The following is a 17,768-nucleotide window of genomic DNA, read 5'->3' as shown; positions in this document are numbered from 1 at the left end:
ATACATCCTCAGAATGTCAAAGCCTTTGAATTGGGACACAGCTTATATGTAAGACTTATAAAAATACACTGTCTGAATAATGGTCCCACACTGGGACTGTCACTGGGGGGTGTATCCTTTAAAAAGGTCCTAATATGTACCATTTTTAGGTACAGATATACATTTGATATCAATATGTACCTTTGAGGTACCTTTTTTCTGACAGTGTATAATATAAATATAAGTTAGATATATGGATAAAATCTTAACATCTTTTTAACCTATATAATATAACTTAATTTATGGACATCTATGGTTTGATTTCTGTGAATGTCTGTATTGCATGGGTCTCACGAAATTTCGTTATATAGTCACGTAAATTTTTGATAATTTTTTTGTGGTATTATCACAAATTTCCGCTAGGGCTGGGTTTCGATTCAAATTTCAAGAATCGATTCGATTCCGATTCTCAAGATCTTGAATCGATTATCATTGTTCGATTCGATTCGATTCGATCCGATCTTCGAGATTTAGATAAGTGTTTTTGAAAAAAGTCGGAATGACCAAAAATCTATTCCTTGGGTCATTTTATTTCACGGTAACAGTATATTTCATGGTATACATGTTTTTCAGTTTTTTGGATTATAAAAAATGTGCAGTTATTTGCCACTCACTATAGCTTTTAACTGCTCACCACAGTTTTAAAATATGGACAATTTAAAGTTAATAATGTTAAAGTGAAAATGCCCAGAGGATAACAACAGATTAAGTCTTAATAGACAGAATTTTGTCTATTATAATAATTTCCAAGTTTTTTCGCAATCGTATAACAAATTTCTGTTTTCGTGTGATTATCACGTATTAGTTCCTCAACTATTTTGTCCTATTTTCTTACCATTGTCGCTTCGGTTTAGGGTTAGATTTACATAAAATGACATTCCTACCCAAACCCAACTCTAACCCTAAAACATATTAAAAAAAATCTGAAAAAATAGTATAAACCAATACATAAAGTGACATACTAATGCAAGCACCAAATCTAACCATAAACCGAAGTGACAATGGTTTGAAAATAGGAAAAAGCAGTTGAGTAACCAATCACGAAAAAGAATTTAAAAAATTTACGTGACTATATCACGAAACCTTGTGAGACTGGGTTCATGCCAGTAATAACTGAGAATTGGCAGGGTTCTGACAGTACAATGTTTTATGTGGGAGATGTGTGGTTTTAGTATTGGTTTATTCTGACCACGCATTTCCCGGGTCTCGTCACTTTTTCCCCGATCCCTTACTTGTGATTATTTCCAGGTGTATGTCATTTACTTTCTCCCTATTTAAGAGTCCTTGTGTTTGTTGTCCAGTGCGGGTTCGGCTGTGTTACTCGGTTGGTCTGAGTGTCTTACAGTAAGTCTTGCAGTATATTTATCTTATGTTCCAGTTTATGTTTAGTGTTTTGTTTAAGTAATAGTGTTCAGTGTAGTCATTTTTGGGTTCTTCCTCGTTTCGAATTCCTGACAAGAATACATGTAAAACATGTTCAATACTTCTTTTACCCCCCCCCCCCCACACACACACACACACACACACAATATATATATACACACACATACATTTATTCATATAAATAGATATGATTAGTAAACAATAAATGATGTTCATTCAGAATTAGGTGTGAATTTCTCTGAACTGCAAATCTGTACATTCATTTCCCTGCTGTTTCAGTTTAGTTTTCAAAATAGCATCCTGTAAGGCGTGGCCAGTTCACTTCAAATTCCGACACATGAAAACAAAGGAAGCCAATCTTCATAATCAGAATTCTGCTCAATCCTGATGGACAGATGGTAAGAGAGAGAGAGAGATAGAGAGAGAGACCACAAGCCACAAAGTATAGAGAAAAATTGTTAAAAAAAGACAAAGACTGCAAGGCACAGTTCTACCCTCCCTATTGTGTACAGCATCAATAATGCACCAGGGAAACAAACACAGCACCTCCCTCACAGCTATACGTCTGATTCAGCTCCCTGCATCTCCACAAGGGCCTCCGCTAAAAAACGCAACAAAACAAAAAAAGCACAAAAACCTCTGGGAAAGAGCACACTGCCAACTCAAAGTTATGAAAAAGAAAACAAGAGTGAGAAGCAAAACAAATCTCACTGCACTTCAGCCATGAGTTACTGGAAGAGTCTGAAACATCTTGTGACATCACTCATTCAAATTTCTTAGATTAGCAATCACATCCTTTAGTGTTGAAGGTGTTTTAATGACAGGAGAGACAGAAATGAACTTCCTCTCATTCATCACGACACTATTCATCCAGCTCTCAGTCGAGCTTTCTCTTTTTGCTCCTTCCTCCTCTCTCCCTCTATTATGACCCACCTCCTTCTTTCAGCCAATGTCAGGAGTGATGGACAACCGCCTCAAGAGCTGCTTTGATGTTTATCATTGACCGTTTCAAAGACTGCAACTAAAATGGGGCTTATCTTGAACAAACCCCAGAATTCGAAATAAAAAAATAAATGGAGATGATTACATTTCTGAGCGCCTGCTTTCAGTGGAGGATGGGTTTGTTGGAAAGGCCTAAAAACACTTTAAATTTTTTATTGTTCTCTTTCTTTTGTCAAAAAACTATTCTTTCAAAACACGTTGATAGTTCTTAAAAAGCCTTTTAAAATACTGAACCAGAGAATTAAAGTATAATTAGAGGAACAGTTTACTTAAAAAAATAATAATAATAATAATAAAATAATAATAATAATAATACAATAATAAAAATGAAGAATCTACTGTCAAATTTTTTATTAAGCATTTATGTTCATATGTAATGGCAGAATTTTGATTACTCAAAATTAGTGTTACTGGCTCAAATCCACAAATAATCAATAACTGCATACATGCACTTACATTTACATAAACGCTCACAAATTCAGAAAAATTGTATTTCATTTATGATGAGTCCTTTTAGGGAGCATGAGGGAAATTAGGAGAAAAGTGAGATGAGGTGGCTACATCGCCCCCTAAATTGATTTTCCTTGATTCGTGTCCTTCCCACTCACAGTTCACCACTTACACTCCACACATACAAGGCTTCATAATTAATCTATTTGGATGGCAGAGAGCTGGCCATCTGCGGCTTGCAGACTCCAATTATGTTTAGAGAAAGACAGAAAAAGCTATGAGAGGTTGAGTAATCGCTTACACAGCATTTAGTTGCATATTTTTTACTATTTTCTGACAGGAAAGCTCCACTTATGAAGCTTTAAAGACAGTTTACCTTAAATTGACAATTCACTCTCATAAAACGGTATATCAGTAGCCTGGTTTAAAGATTTGCACAAAACTTTAGCTCTTTCTTCTTAAACTATTGCGAAATGATGTAGTCTTCTTTGACTGATGTTATGCGACTACAATGTAAAAATGTTTAGCGCTTGACAAGTTACTCCATACAGACCGACAGGCTAATAACATTAAAATATCACAATCCAAAAGCGATTTAAAAGCATACAGAGCAGTTCGACTTTCAAATTGCTCTTTTTGATTTCATTCGCCTGTCGGTCTGTGTGGTGCCTTATGAAGTCAAACACACTTCTTCTGACTTGTCCTCCAACAAAACATACTGCGCCATATTAAAAAAATGATTGTGTGACTTTTACACATTTTTGCAATACTTTTTAATTAATAAATGAACATTAATATTGCTTACATTTTTATGCGAAATATTGGATTTTTCCGAAATTTTGGCCTCATTTTTTAGCAATTTATAGCAATTTGCAATATCAATTTGCGTAGTTTGAAGACTAATGGAAACACTAGGGACAGATAAAGTCCCCATTTGACTGGGTATCGATTCAGATGTTCCAGATCGATTTGATTTCGTTTTACAAGCTATCAAATCGATTTAATTTCGATTCTCGGTTTGCTTTCCGGTTCCAATTCTCGGGACGATTTTTATACTTGATTCTCGATTCAACTCAATAAATATAGATTTAATACAAATACTATATTTACAAAAACGAACAGTGAACATAAGTTTACAAGTGAGTAATTAATAAAAAGAAATTAAGAGCCACAAACCTGTATATTACACTTTTTTTATTTTAGGTACACTTGGGTACATTAAAACAGAACCCATCTCTAATTTTCAAATGCATACAATTATGTTAAATACAATACAATTTTGATGCTAAATGAAAAATGTTTGCTGAAAAAGTCAGCCTTTGAGAATTGGAAAAATTCGAATCGGATTAATCAAAAAATCTTTTTTTTGCCCTGCCCTAGTCCCCATTCACTTTCATTGTGGGGGAAGAGAGCATCATCCAAGATTTAAAAAAAAATCTGAATAGTGATGGTGAATAGTGTTCAAATTGCTCTCCATCAATAACCACCGAAAAAATACTTCAAATCAATTTTTGGCACAACTGTGCAGCTTCCTGTGTGTTAGAATTAACCATTTAATGTACTTTCACTATCAATCCTTGCGTTACTTTAAATTAACTAAAGGGTTGTAGAAACCCAGAAACGTATCCTTGATAGATAAATACATAACCCAAGTTTTAAAACGAATCACACCTCCATCCATATAATTAACTTCTTAGAGCTGATATTGTCGGTTTATACACTATATCGCTCTTTATACAAGCAACTATTTGCTCAATAATCTAAAAAAACCCCCATTAAAATAGAAACACCATGGAAACAACAGATAACATATTCACATTATCAAACACCAGCAAAGGATGCATCTAGAAACGCACACGCAGAAACCTCGCACAAGCACACAAGACATTTAATCTACTAAAGTAAATAATGACGATGTGAAACGTCTCTCGGCGCGGCACCAGCCTCACAAATCCTGCAGCATCGTTCTGACACGTCCCAACACCCTTCATTATCTTCAACCCCGTCACACGTAATTCAAAGGGCCTTTTGAAACTTCAAGCTGGGAGAGAAAGCATTCTCTTTCAGTCCTATTCTGTCACAACAGAGAGCAATCCAAGCAACCAGCAAAGCACACTGAGTTGGTTTGACATCGTTCACAATTCATCAGAGACAACAAAGGCAATTTGCAGTACCTGCCAAACACAAAGTTCTCCCAGCAAAACTAAAATACCACGATAAAGTAATCTGTGAATTAAAACACATCTTTGGTTGGAATCAGCTGTATGATACACTGAAACTGGGAATGTGAATAACAGCTTGTGTCTATCAATGGCATTCCCAAGCTTGAGTTGGGTATGTTATGTTTGCTTCTGTCAGAATTGTGATTGCTCCAGTAGTTTACATCAGACTGCTTCACAATTGTGATGAAACAAGCCATTATTTTTAGGCAGCTCTCATCTCTGCCTTAAGAAAGACCTGTTGTGATATCGGAAAATGCAGTAAAGTGTTATGGGCTGAGTGCTGAAAGTAATGGTGATTGCTGTGGCACTCCAGTAACTTTGAGTGCATCTGAATGGCTCTAATCTTTGTAATCTAATGACAACTTTAAAAAAAAACATACAAAAAACAAACAATTCGTCTCAAGGCTCTAATAGTGTGTTAATTGCTTGATTGCTGTGGTGTTTTAATGCACACGGGCTTAAATCGAAACCACTTAATTTGTTTGTTGCTTTTTAACATGTTAAATTAATTCTTTATTTTATTAAGTTATTTAGCTACCGTTTACAATACATCCCACTGCTGTACCGAATTACAAAACTTCTCTCAGTGGCCACAAGCAAAACAAGATGGCCTTGAACCATCCCTCTATGTTTGTACATAATGATGAATATTATGAATATTTTGGTGTGTGGATCAGTTACTCTGCAACGTGGTGCTATGCCACTGAAAAAATGTCGGTACATGTTACATGCTTGTTATATGTTATATGTTTGCACCAAGGTTTCCTGGGAAATGTCATTTTGTATATCTCTTTCCAGTGCAGAGGAAAATGTCAATAGACCCCACTTTGACCTCTTTGTGACAAAAAGTGAACACAAGCATTTATATTAAAGTTTGCATCTTCAATGGGGGGTAACAGTATGTGACTGTGTATAGTCACATTTTATATCTTTGTAATATAACCATCATAACAAATATATAATTCTAGTCTTAATTTAATACATGCATTGGGGATCCCTGCTTTTCCTCTTTATCCATTAAGGGATCCTTGGCCTGAAAAAGACCTCTGTATTAACATTTTCCCCGCCATTGACGAGATAACTTATCAAAGAGAAAATGCTTCCCTGCCAATTACGAGAATTTCCGTCTTTCCGCAATACCGCTATTATCCACCAGGTGGCACTTCCGCAAATTATACAACCCGGAAGTAGAGGTCTACACGGGTCCAAAAATTCCTACCCGAACCCGATCAGACCCGTAAATGTGCTACACTGAACCGACCCGGACCCGTCTGTTGTTTTGAAAGCTGGACCCGGAACCGACCCGGACCCGTCTATTATTTAAAAGCTGGACCCGGATCCGACGCGGACCCGTCTATTATTTAAAAGCTGGACCCGAACCCGTCCGGGAAGACACAGACCCGACCGGCAAATATTCTTTAGCTAAATGTTATTAATAAGTCAATAAACAAGTAGCGAAAATTAAACTTTTTGTCTTACCCATAACGTTAGAAGTTGTCTTCTCCCTCCTTGTACCTGACTGTGTGTGATGCACAATCCTTATTTCCAAGAAAGTTCCATCCATGTTATTCCTCTCTTGACGATTGAAATGTTTAATGCTTATTCCAGCTTTAAAAGTCCACTTTGTTGTGTATCGGGTCAACTTGCTTAATAATGTTTGCCCATTTGGATTATAATAACGATTGCTCCTTCAGTGTAATAGCTGCTTTCGTTAGCTTTACTTTGCTATCATCTCTTTGCTCTTTGAGCAGAGTCGCGAAAACTTTAGATATAACAGCAAGACGGTCAATTTATAATATTGTTATAAAAATTATAGAAGTCACGTCAGTGCAAAATGCGCGGTACGGCGGAATAGGTCCTGCCTTCTAAATAAAATAGCCAATTGTCAAAGGTAAAGTCATTGCGTCTCACTGCAGAAGCTCCTGACTGGTAGCCAGAGAAACATTACAAGAGCGCATGCGCGTTAGCTGTCTGGTTGGAGCAACCAAATATAAACTTTTTAACGCAACTTTAGCGTCATAGAAAAAATGTATGCGACAGTTCATCTAAGTTTTTGTTGCTGGAGAAATATTTTATTTAAATGTGAGTGTGTGTTCTCCGAGTCCGATCGACCTCGGGTATTACCCACAATGTTAAACAGACCCGGACCCGAAGTAATAGATTGAGACCCGACCCGGACCCGGCTGATCTTTTAAAATATAGACCCGAACCCGTACGGGTCCCGGGTCGGGTCCCGGGTCTTCGGGTCTCGGGTCTTCCGTGTAGACCTCTACCCGGAAGTAACGCCTCACGTGAAAGAGAAAGAACTTCGTGTATGTTTTAAAGATCGCTCTGAATCTGATCTCTATCAAAAGTCCTTTACAAAAACACAATTATCTCAGCTTTTTGCTCAAAATTTTGGAAACCTTCCCATATCTGAGAGGTGATAAAAAGAGAACTAATGAAGGTAGGATGAAAAAGAGCCTCTGTTCTTTCATTTGATATATGATTTGTTTATATATTTAAAGAAGAACATTTTCTGGAAGGCATTAAACTTTTGTGAAAATCATGAAAAATGCTGGCGCTGGCTGGCAACTTTTTTTAAAAAATGCTGGCGGTAAAAACATAGGGCCCTATTTTAATGATCTAAGTGCATTGTCTAAAGCGCGAGGCGCAAGTGCATTTAAGTCATGTCCGAATTCACTGTTGCAAGTTTAACGACAGGAAAAATGGTTTATGCGCCTGGCACACCGTCTAAAAGGGTTGTTCATATTCTCATAATGAGTAATGGGCGAGTTTTGGGCGTAACAATCAATAAACCAATGAGAGTCTCATTTCTGGGACAGCACACTGAGTGGTTTGAAAAATATTACTTAAAATGGTTCTCAACTCTTCATATCCAAAGGTACAAAGTCAATATATCCGTGGAGTAGCATTTAAAAAAAACTATATAAATGCAATATTATATAATAGCGCTTTTTAAAAGCAAAAAATCTGCTTGCTTACCAGGCTACAGGTGAAGCAGCTCTTCACACCTAATAAAAACTGTAATCTGTCCTAATTTATGTCCAAGAGACACAATAATACTCTTTTTAATAACCTTTTAATCTTCATTTTTTATTTAAAAACGTGTGTGCTGTGACGGAATGTAAGCGGCACTGACTTGTGTGCATTCTGCAGACTCACACGCAGCAGTCAGACAGAAAGAAACTCCGGTGGCCTCGCAACCAATTTGGCGAGCTGCTCCATTTGTTTAACTTTGTTATCTGACGACGACACCAAGGTAACCGCTAAAATGTACATCTAAAATTGACTGACATGTCTGTCTCAACGAAAATTAACTTATCCCCAGCCAAACAATGTCGCAAGCGCTCTTGGCAAACAGATGAGAGGTTTGAAAAGAACATTGACGCACATTGGCCGAACCTCGGGTTTTCGGATCTAAGTGGACCCGTGAAGACCTCTACTTTAGACCAGGTTTTAGTTGGTCAGTGGCGTAGTAGTCTATTTTAGTTGCCTCAAAATAGCAACGTGCCAACAATTCGCCTGAACACACCTCGTTTTCAAGCCAGCACATGCATTAATATTTAAACAACGTGACGCTGGACGTGAAAATTATGACTGTGTCTGGCTGAAACTAGCATAAAACACTTGCGTTGCGCATTGTGCCAGGTATGATAGGGCCCATAATCTCATATACTGTATAGTAAATAAGTTCTTAAATACTCTTATCTTTATTATATCTTTTATCTGTGCATTAAAGAAGCAAACTTATAGGTTTCTGACCTTTAAGGAAGTTTTTTTGGATTTTGTTTCAAAGAAAAACAAGTTGACCTGGCAACAATAACTTTACACTCTCTAAACTTCTATGTAGCTACTAAATTACTACTTTCTCATAAAGTCCTTGGAATAGTTTTGATTCCTTTCCCTCACACACCAATGATATCCGCCTCTCAGCTATAAATCCATAGATATCCGACTCTCTTGTCATACATCTTCATCCATGATTTAAAATCATAGACACCACTGAACTGACAAGCACTCAGCTCTTTATCTGTCACTCCCTAGTGACTTCATGAGACATCTGAAGGTTCACCTGGTTACATCTGAGGCTAAAGGCTGTGCCGCCTGGTACAGCGCAGCAGCACGGTTCCCTCAAGCCTCGTGCACTCGTCCTTTATTTTATTTTGCACGGCACAGTGGAAAGGTCACCCTCACATCTCCATAATGACCAGAGACAAAGAACAAGCTGGGCGGATCAATGCAAGGACACCTGCTATCAGTGGCTGCTTATCGACCGATGGCCGAGACGAGTCGGTGATGCACTCAGACGGGCATCACCTACTCTGTCCCAGCGGAGAAACAATGAGAGCAAAGGAGAGAAAGAGAGAGATATACAGCAGTGCTTTAGCCAATGTATCGATCGCTTTCCCTTTATGTGTAAAAACAGTCAACACACCAGTTTAAAAAAGAAATGGGACAGGGTTAGGTATAATGTGACAAACAATGTTAAGTAGGGATGCCTGATTTGGATACAGGCACAGAAAGTACGAGAAGTGCATTCAAATATCCTAAGAGGACAATTATATCACTATGTATGTTTGTCTTTGTATGACCAAATTTTAATTCTTTATTTGAACTCATAAACAGCTCACAGCAATTTTTTCCACAAAACGTACCCCATTACTATGTACCTTTCATAGCTCAGTCTGTTCCTTTAATTCACTACGACATGAGACACAGCACTGAAAAATAGTGCTTGTGCATGGGACTTAAACACCTCTGTGCTTTTACTCATGCATGCACAAGAAAGCAGATTTGATTGGCAGTGCAATATACCAGAAGACACAATTTATGCATTAATTTATTGCATGATGGGTCTCATGTGTCCATGTCTTTATTTTCCACACCTTTGTGGAAATTAGACTTTGACATGGATACAAAAAATAGCTAAATGTATTTAAGCATGCAAATGTGATTTACAGTAAATGGGTGATTCTCACGAAACCATTGAAACACCACGGCACTAATGATTTTAGCTTTAAAATGTGTAATAACATTAAAAAGCATCAGAATTAACACAATACTGTGTTCTACCTTGCACAATGTGTGATTTCAACATAAGAATTTATAATTGTAAATTTTATCTCATTTTCTGCTGAAATTCTCATTACCGCAATGTGTCCGGCTGTGTTTGAACATGCGTTATGTTGTAATTTAATCAATTTAACACAAAAATATTAAGAAAAAAAATAAATGGATGTTTTGCTAGACTACTTTAGATGACAGAAAAAATATTTACTGAATATTCATGTATAATAGAATGAAGAAAAATTAGGAAAATGAGGTGTCCATGCCTGATGTTCTCATCCTCCGCAACACTTTTTGAGAACAGTTTAAGCACACATACAGAATTTTAATAAAGTTTGATTTTGAGTGACCAAGCACATGGACCAGTTACTTCAAGATGGCTACCAGGTAAGATAATTTTTTTACAGTTAATTTGAAATATTGTCTTGTCAGAATGCTTACACAACATTTTGATTATCATTACCGCAACAGATGCTTATTAAATGTTAATTTAATTAATAGACGCATAATACTTTGATTTTAAATGCATGTGCAGAATCTCCAAATTATGTTCTTTCAGGTTTGTCATGTCATTTTGAAAATATGTCAGTGTTGATGTTTTCTGACTGTTGCGGTAATGAGATTTTTTAGGACTAATTTTTTAAATTATGTTACAAAAAGTGTTAAATGATAAGTAAAAGTTTTTAAATTAATGTTCTCATTTACTCCAAACTTTGTTTTTCAATGTCTGGTGGGAAAAAAGTAAATTTAAGCAATTTTTACATTTTCATGCTTGACATTTTTAAAACCAAGTTTTCGTGAGAATCACCCAAATAGGGATGCTCATATCAGTTAATTTTCCCGACCGACAACCGTAGCTTCTGAACCAAACATTAACTGTTAACTTATAAGATTTTAATATGAAATTGTCATTAAGTAAAAATACAGTTGATGGTTGTCTGTGAACTAGTAAAAACAAAAGATTTAAATTGAACGTGCAAACAGCAGCGACAGATCAACAACAGAACCAGGATTCATACATTATCAGATATTCACGCAACATTACCTTATTAAAAAGCACGCGATCAGTCCAGAGGATTAATATCCAAAAAGGGCAGATTGTCTCCGTTTCATCTACGACAGTGGTCATTTCTAAAGCAGGATGCTTTTCAGAAAGTTTTGCTTTTCGTCGTCTTTCTCCGTTTGTGCAAAAAGAGAGATATTTATGGTCACGGTCAGAGGCCATCAGCAAATGTCTGTCCGGATGTGCGCGAGACGGACCGCGTCATCTTGCGCGGAGACAGCTTCCAAACACGCATACAAATGATTTCTCATACAAATGATTACTTTATCAGACCGTCAGGGCAGCAATAATTTGTGTCATTTACAGGACATTCACAAATTAAAGATAGAAAAAGTGGCTAAATGTCTGTCGGCTCATGACGACACGCACCATGTATTAACAAATATTTTTTTTATTTTAACTGATAATGTTAATCGGTCATTAATTCTTACCTTCGGTTAACGGTTAAACGGTCAATGTGAGCATCCCTAACAGTAAAACATAAAGGACTGGATACAGACCATCAGACTCTACAGTATATAGACAGGCCTTTAAACTTTATTAACACTAGTTACCAATGGCAACCCATACTGCCTTTGTGACCCATTCTGTGAAAACCAAGCTAAAGTCATGTTTTACTGTTTTCTACATAAAATCATCCTACATATTATAAAGAACATTCTGTGAAAATAATTTAACCTTCATATCTTTAATATTGACCGAGGAAGGTCATGAAAATCTGTGGTGACTGAAATCAAACTTTTATGACGCTCCTAATCTCATAACTACATTCACAGACTGGGTCACATATACCTAGTAACTGATACAGCACAGTAACCAGGATATCTGAAGAAATCAGCATCAAAAATCATTTTGAGTTACAAGACCTCAATATGTCACATTTTTGAACATGGCAGTCTTAAAGAGATCACTGAGATGAGAAAACTTGACATGCTGCATAAATAGGAAAAAACAAACAAACTCACAGAGTTGAGAAGCTCACTGACCTGATAATACCACAAACTATGTTCATGCAGAAACTTCAGTCACTGAGCATCTCTACCTTTTAAAACAAACAACTGTGAGAAAGCTCAGAGGGAATGGAGATTTCAGACATAATCCGACTGGTGGATATTCGTAAGGTCAGACTGGGGGGAACACTCAAAACTGAGTTTGCTCTCCTCATGCATCATTTAAATATGAAGTCCTCTAGAGGCAGCCATGAAGGCAAAAGTGAAGCTGCTGCAAGAACTGAAGAATGTTAAAACTGGAAGATCAACTTAAGGCTTTTAGAAAAGCTTACAGTTTTGTAAATGCTTAGTCAGAATATTTTAATTTCAGTGATTGATTTGATTCCAAGGGAATGTATGGGTTGATAAAAACAATACCTTGAGAAGCACAAACACAATCCTATAAGATGCAATTGTTGTTTTGATTAAAATGGTTTAGATTGAATTATTACACGGCTCATTGAAATGCTTGATTCTGATTGGCCAGTCGCAACGTTTGCAGATTTGTTATTCCCAGATAACAACCGCTTAAAGGGGACATTTCACAAGACTTTGGTGTTCCCAGACTACGTATGTGAAGTTCTAGCTCAAAGTACTATGTAGATCATTTGTTATAACATGTCGCCATGAAACGGAAGTAGCGATTGCCTAAATTTCCACATGTAGACGTATATCTGAGTAAAACAGCTTCTGAAATGAAATAAGGCAGGGCTGGATTTGAATTTGTCCATCGAGATCTGATTCGATCATTTGAAGTCGTGTTGCTAATTGCTAATCGCTAATCGCAGCGACCTTCTCCCAGACCCCACCCACCTGCCATACCATATGACTGGAAGTAAAGAGAGATTGTTTTGAGGAGGTGATATTTGCATTTTTGATTAAAGATTAAGAGGGCACATTCATTTTTTTTTAAATAATGAAGCTTACAGATAAGACATTTGTAAAAAAAAAAAACCACTATATTTAAAAAAAAAAACTTTTTATTTTCGTTTCATGGCGACTTTAAAATTGCCACTTTGTAGGTGTGAGCAAAAATGTGCCATTTTTGTCTGTGTCCTTTTATTTCTGCACTAAATGGCAGTGCCGTGGTTGGATAGTGCAGATTAAGGGGCGGGCGGTATTATCCCCTTCTGACATCACAAGGGGAGACCAATTTCATTGACCTATTTTTTCACATGCTTACAGAGAATGATTTATGAAAACTGGGCTGCTGGATTGATCTTTTTCACATTATCTAGGTTGATATAAGCACTGGGGACCCAAATATAGCACTTAAACATGAAAAAAGTCAATTTTTTATATGTCCCCTTTAAAACTAATAACACACAGTAACCCAGATGCTGCAAATCATTTTGACAGGTACAGTTAAATATTACACAAAAATTAAATATAAATATTTATTTAAATAAAAATGATTAAATCATCTTACAGTATCTTAAAACCGAAAGAAGGTTTTCCTCATGGAAGGTCTGCATTCGTAAAAAAATTGCTAATAAAATATTTCATGAATATTTAATGTTCCTTACTTGACTTAAAGCTAAATAAATAGCCGTGTAATAAGCGGGATAATGTTCAGGCAGCCAATTGTTATCGCAAAATAACCCCCTTCAGTGTGAAGGCCTCCATTTCGCATCGGGTCCCGATCAAACAGTCAGGGCTGATTTCTGTGATAACAACTGGCTCCCTATACAATATATTATACTTAACATGCACTTAATTCATTCATAATAGTTCATTCAACATTCATAGTTTACACAGAGAAGACAAGGTGTTGGTATAAAACCCATCTTCAAAAATGTGTGCTTTCCGAACCTGAAAACACTGTTGATGTGTAAACAAATTTGCCAGTTTCAGTTGAAAATGTTGTGTAAATGGCCCCTGATTCTGACGCCTTTGGGTTTAAAAAGCTCTAAACATGCTTCCTAACAATCAAAATGCCCCATTTACAACAGCATGACCACTCAAAGAGTAAGCATTCAAAAAAAAAATAACAGCAGTGATTAATCCCCCCTGTTTCCAATTAGCAGGACCCCTAAAAACTCTTCCTCACCCTCATTCACTCAGTTGTGCATCTCCTGTAACACCCAAGAGAATTTTTGCTCCAATTTATTTAGACTCTTCCTGGAAAGCAGGTCTTTTTGTTTTCCTCTTTAAAAACATGTTTGGATGCAGAAAACATTCACCCTTGAGCAACAGATTAGAAATGCTGGCTCTTTGTGTGGCTGTACAAAGCCAGAGCAATTAAGGCTCTTCTTTCTCTTAACAAGCTTTAATCCAGACATGCTTTCTTTTCATCTTTCTCTACTTGTGCCAGCAAGACCGAGAGCTACTCCCCTGTGCTTCATTTACAGTACGGGGCCGATCGCAGCTCCTAAATCCATGTCATTCACATTAAGTAATATTGCTGTATTGCACTGCATTAACAAAGCATCTGATTTCATGACGTGGTACTGTAGGCACCTCTAATGGCGCTTTTTCATCGCATAGTACGCCACAGTTTGGTTGGGTCAGGTCAGCTCACCTCACTTTGTCATGTTTAGCTTTCCATCGAGTTTAGTAACACTTTGGAGTGGGAGGGATTATATGCGTGTCGTTATATTTGCACTGCCTACAGCTGTGAAATCATACAAGTGAGAGTGCCGATGTACATTCCGCTGAGCCACATTTAAGTTGCATTTAAGCATATATGCGCACGTGCGTCGCGAATGTGTCGCCACAAACTGCAAGTCTGGAAAAACTGGTATGGTGTTCCTGATTCTCAATCTGTGGATGTTTTTCATCGCTAAAAGGGAGTTTGGAAAGTTACAGCAAAGCACAGATGACAACAGGTTTACTCGAGAAAGCGCAAGATAGCACTAAGGGAAAGCTAATCTTTTACATTATAGCGATGACGCTGGTAGTGACGATTCGCTCAGAACAATCGGTGATCTACAGTATTTTCGCGTCACAATTTGGTATCAAAAAGTAAGCTGACCCAAACCAAACCGTGAGGTACTATGCAATAGAAAAGTGCCATAAGGTACTAATACGAACTCTTTAGGTGCAAAGGTTACCATCCTAGTGACAGCTTGGGACCATTTTTTACCATTTTTTCTGATACTGTACATATGAAGAGTTTGGTTCCAAAACGCAATAAATCCATTTTGACAAATTTCGGTAAAAACGTGTTTCCTATACTAAGAAAGTGACAAGATGAAAACCAGTATTTTCTGTTACAAATTTTCACATAGCATATTTACGTTATAAAAACATAAAAAATTCAAATCCATAACTTGATTTTCAAAGATTTATTATACATTTTTTCCACAAAATGCAATAAATCCATGACAATTTTTTTTCAAAATGCTATAAATCTATTAAATCAATGTATAAATGTGCATTCATTTTTACTATTTTATATTTATTTAGTTGACTAAAAATGAGTATACACTAGTCCCTTTCACACATACAGTCTTTACTGGTAATTTACTGGTAAATTGCAGTTAACAGATCATGTGTGAACAGAACCTTTCCGGTAAATCAGTGCTCCCAATTTACCAGTAAGACAGGTTGTAAGATTACCAGTAATTTACCGGTAAACGCTGTGTGTGAACGAAAATTATAGGATTACCGGCATTTAGAAAGGACGACGTCAGACCGTGCTGACAGCTTCGGGCCAATCATAGCGCTTTAATACAGATGACGCGTTTACCCCTGCACTGTTTACGGACGTTTTCCACACACATGCTGCTTGAAAGTTGAGCACACCTGAAGTTTACGTCCACATTTCTTCACAAAAGTTGTTTAAAACAGCTTACCGCCTAATTGCCGACGTCCTTAGCACGTCCTCTGTGAAGCCTAACGTGCAAACAGTAGTGTTGTTAAAAACGCATTTTCGGTTTGACTTCGTCTCATTCAATGTTGTTTGGTCATGAGCAACTTCGAGACGTGAAAACAGCAAAATACGGACTGTGGATATGAACGACGTGGATTGTTTACAAATACAACACTGAGCCCGCCGCGTGCTACAGGTACTTCCGCTTTCTCAACGAATTTACCGGTATTTTGATACTGATGTGTGAATGATGTCTAACTGGTAAAATAACGGAACGCCACTGCGTGTGTGAACAGCACATTTTTGTATTTACTGGTAAATTCATTCTGGTAAATTCATGGTAATTTACCAGAATTACTGTGTGAAAGAGGCTACTGATTAAAAAATAAACATTAATGGCATTAACCAAAACACTTACTTTGTTATATTAAGAACACTGTCATTGCTGCGGTTATACTTGAAGTCATCTCTTTACATTTTTCACAGCGATCAGCTGTAAAATGTTTGGTCCTGCTTGATTTTCATTGACTTTGAGTAAAATAATCCTCTGGGGTCAATGTGTTAGCATGAGAAGCTTGATGCTGTCTGGGGAACAAACACCCGAGTGCCTCTCGCGGAAATTATTAGATGTTGATGGGTTACGTTTCTTTCCCGTCACAGAAAACCATCACAGGTTTATCAATGCCATTAAAGTATTATTTTGTTTTGTTTGTTGATCACGAAGTACAAAGTAGATGAGGAAAACTAGGACTCTGTGTACTTAGCGCTCCGCCATTGTTTGTTTACATTACGTGACTGGTGGGCTGTAATATCAGGAATGGATTTATTGCGTTCTGTGGAGGAGAAGGAGGAGTGGCATTTATCGCATTTTGGGAAAAAAGGGAGAAAAGATGACAGAATAACAGGGCGTATATTGGATTTTGCGTAAAATTAAGAATTTACTTTTAACTACTGACCTGATACTGATTTTGTCAGTAACTCATTTTTTTTCAAAAACAGCGTTTATCGCGTTTTGGAACCAAACTCTTCATATTATCTACGTGTTAATTTTGTTTTTACTTTAAAGAAACTTTTAAAATGATATCTGGTGTTCATGATTATTACTGGGGTTTAACAATAACCACATTAACAATATCTCTGCATTCTTGCCCAGTAGGTTTTCACAAAACACTAGCAGCATATCAATTGAGTGTTGAAACACTTTGCGATGGAAAACAGGCTAATCAGCCTCTTCAGGCAATACACAGGAGGAGACGTTGAATGACATTAGACTCTAATTTCCAACCATCATTATCTCATTACTCCGAGAAGGCAAAACAGAAAAACAAGATCCAATTTCTCTTCAAACCAGGATTAGGAATGCAACATAATCTCTTGTATAGCCCTGCTGCACTTTCTGTGGACTTCACTTGTGTCTTATTCACTAACCACCTGCCATCCAGTTTAACCAGGTGCTAAAATAGTACTGCACTGTTTAAATGAAGTAATTGTATCTTATTAAATATCATATAATATTACGACATATTACAGGGTGCCTCTTTTCTTTGGTGCAGTGGGTTAGCATTATGTCCAAGTCCAATAATATTCGCACCCCCTGAAGCAGGCCTGCATCATGCAAAATGCCTTCAGCACTAAATTATGTTGCATGTTTGTGCTATTACTTCTTTCCATATGTTTTATCCAGTGAATCAGGTGCTAAAACAATATAGCATATGCAGCACATGTAAATAAACAAA

The 17,768-nt window shown here is 36.9% G+C and overlaps 1 protein-coding gene across 8 annotated transcripts in view; it reads right to left on the bottom strand.

The window, feature by feature from the left end:
- sez6b (seizure related 6 homolog b) overlaps positions 1–17,768 on the bottom strand; it is a 287,195-nt gene that overhangs the window by 133,611 nt on the left and 135,816 nt on the right. The gene's annotated exons all lie outside the window — the stretch shown is intronic.

The sequence above is a fragment of the Misgurnus anguillicaudatus genome, chromosome 24, assembly GCF_027580225.2.
Source record: "Misgurnus anguillicaudatus chromosome 24, ASM2758022v2, whole genome shotgun sequence".
NCBI classification, from domain to species: domain Eukaryota; kingdom Metazoa; phylum Chordata; class Actinopteri; order Cypriniformes; family Cobitidae; genus Misgurnus; species Misgurnus anguillicaudatus.
This window is presented reverse-complemented; position numbering and strand designations above follow the sequence as displayed.